We start from the raw sequence: 3482 nt of genomic DNA, 5'->3' as shown, positions 1-3482 counted from the left end.
GATATCAAATAATTTTTAAATTTTATACAATAAATTAATTTGCATAGTGAAATATCTCAATTTGATAATTAAATTGGTAAAACTCTTCATTATGTATAAAAATTAATAATATAATTGTATCAAAAGTTTACATATTAAAGAGAGAAAATTAAAATGAGAGTGAAAATGAAGTTTATACATAAATTAAAGATTCTGTATTATCATACATTTACAAATAACAAACAAAACAGACCATTTCATATACAAAAATCTCTTTTTATTTTTTTACCAAAACAAATATTTTTTTTTTAATTTTTAAATCGTCCTTTCTACAAACCTAAGTTAGTGGATGATTTAAAACGTGAAAAGTGAAAAGACAAATCATTTTTAAAGTTTGTTTGAGTGAGCTTTTAAGAAATTTTTTTTTTATTTATTTTTTTTATTAAATCTATTTTTTTCTCTATTTTCTTTTCATTCATTTTTTTCATCTAAACAGCACACAAAAAATATACTTTTCTTTCTATTTTCTTTCCTCTTATTTTTTATCTTATATCCAAATAATAGTTTAGTGTTTATCCATTTATCTTTTATTAATATTGTTATAATAAGGATACATGTAACTTTATAAAAATGATATAACCTAAACTTTGATTATCTGAGAATTTATTGAGTGGCTAGAATAGCTCTACATCACGAACCAATGAATGCTAGCAATAAGGATGATCACAAAAATAGCCAAAACAGGTATTTGCAGGGATTACTCGCATTTTGGAGCTAGATGGGGACTCCTGAAATTCTCACGACCTGCCACGCGAAAATAGATGGGGACTAGGAGTGACAAACGGGTCGAAACCTGTCGAGCCGGTCGCATAACCCGCCAAAAAATGCGGGTTGGGCTGAAAATTTATGACCACCAAATTTAAAAATCATGCCTACCCTACACTGCCTAATTGACGGGATTTGGCGGGCTTCGGCAGGGCGGGGCAGGCTTTCCCGCTGGGCCAACCTTTTATTTTGGTAGAGCCATTTTTTTACAAATTTCTATGATGTTATTGATCTACAAGAGGATGAAGATGATAATTGAAGAAGTTTTAAGTTATATTTTGGATTGTGTTTTATGTATAAACTTGAAGATGTTTAATTATATATTTTGGATAATATTTTCTTTGCTTTGGACAATGGTGGTTTTATTATTTTGTTTCAAAAAAATTGATTTATAATTATATTTATTACATATTTATAATTATAAAGACGTTAATGCGCGTGAATTTAAAAATTATAAATTTTTATATTTTTAGAAATTATAAATTTATTGAAATTGTTGTGAAATTATATATATTGTTTAATATTTAATGGTTTATAAAAAAAAGGAGATCCCGCCAGCCTACCATTAGGCGGGTGGGGAGAAAATTCAGGACCATCTTACTAGGCGGGGTGGGCTTTTGGCAAGACAGGGCGGACTTTCCTGTTTGCCACTCCTAATAGGGGCACGGACATAAGTACTCACCCTATGAAATTTATTAAATATATGCGAATATAAAATTATTAATTTATCCTAATTTATATATACGTAAATCCATTTCTTGAATTTAGTAACCCTAATTTCGGCCTCCAATTCGAATTTTTCCTTTTTCTTTCAGGCTCATTCTTAGCCTTGATCCTCTCTCTCTCTAACTTACTTTCTCTACCTCTCATCAAGTCCGTCACTATGTCACTCAATATCGTCCTAAAAAATTATGTTATGTTATTATGTTGGATTTTTTTTATGTTTTCTCCTTTTAAAATGTTATTTTTCATAACAAATATGTTATAAATTGTGTTGAATTATATTAAATTGATTATTTTATGATTTATTATATTATGTCTTTTTGTGTTAATTTTTTAAAAAATTTTCAAAGAATATTCGTAGATACCCGAAGAGATCTACGTTCTCTGAGAGATAATTAAATAAGAACTTGCAATGACGGAGAAAGAACGCGGACATTTTTTTAAATAGGAATGAGGGATGGAAAGTGGGTTTCTCACGCTTCACTGAATCCTCATTATCATATCTAACTAGCAACAGAGATCCAATCTGAGCTGATTTAAGAGGGGACGCGTGGACTTCATCTGCATTGGGCCTTTAAGGTAATGAACCTAAGTCAGATTTGGGACTCTAACAATAGATTTTAGTTGAGGGTCTTACTAGGCCCAAATATATCTTAAATTAATATTTTGAATTATTGTTATAGCAAATACTATACTATTTAATATTATAACACTTAGTATATGTAAAAGTTAGATATATTTGCAAGACATTTTTTAATTCAAATTTAAAAAATTAATTATCTTTTTTTAGTTTTAAATATTATTTTCTAATGTAACGAAAAAGTGAAAATACTAATAATCACTCACATAATTAAAATAGAGAATCTTAATGTATACATGACACTATATATATCAAGAATTATTATATATGATATATAATTTTTTTTTTGTAATGACTATTTATATAATATATTGAACAATTTTAATTTTTCATCTTAACATACATTTAATAAATTTAATATACAAAATAAATAACTTAAGTTATCATCTAGGACAATAAGTATAATAGTACAAATATTTATTTATTTATTAGTAGTGAAAAAATATGTAAATAGTATACATCGATATTTTTTAGTATAAAAGCAATAATAAAGATTATTAATTAAGTTAATTACATAATTAAAAAATTATGAAGAATTTCTTAAATAATAATAAAAAATAAGATTACTATTTTCACATATTACAAAGTTTATAAAAAAATTTGGATAATAAATCAATCCTCAATAGATTATACATTAATTCTGTCAAAAAAAATAAATAATCAATACATTGAGATATTATTATTTACGTACTAATATATATATTATCGATTATTAAGTTTATAATTAATTTTTAATCCAATTTTTGGTAATTAAAATTTAAATGATGGAAATTATTAAATGATGAATATTTCGTATCTAACTAATTTATTTTTTATTGAAATTAAAAAAATGATGAATTGTTAACCAATTCTAAATTTAAATTTAAATTTGAGTAAGAAAATAAGAAAAATATTTTAAATTTTAACTCACTAACCAAAATTAATTTTAAGATAAGAAATTACTTTGTACATCATATATATTGTAAGATAGTATCGTTATTTGCTATTTTTTAATGGTAAATATTGTCAAATAAAATGGTGTAAAAAATTAGAAGAAAATGTATTTACAAGTTTAGAAAATATTAATTTATTTTTTAATAGAATAAATTATATATTGAATAACAAAAGTTGTTATCGGTTTCTTTTCACACTAACTAATACTCAACGATGGTGTTTCGATACACCATATTACCAAAAAATATTAATCGATCTAATAACTTTTGTAATGACATAAGTTTATGAATTTTGAAAATTTAGAAATCACTTCATAAAATGTGAAATTTTAACAAGTAACAATGTTGATCATATTGTTTTGATTTCAAGAATGAATACGATA

The sequence above is a fragment of the Arachis ipaensis genome, chromosome B05, assembly GCF_000816755.2.
Source record: "Arachis ipaensis cultivar K30076 chromosome B05, Araip1.1, whole genome shotgun sequence".
Lineage (NCBI taxonomy): Eukaryota > Viridiplantae > Streptophyta > Magnoliopsida > Fabales > Fabaceae > Arachis > Arachis ipaensis.
The sequence above is the reverse complement of the archived record's forward strand: the minus strand, read 5'-3'. Positions refer to the sequence as shown.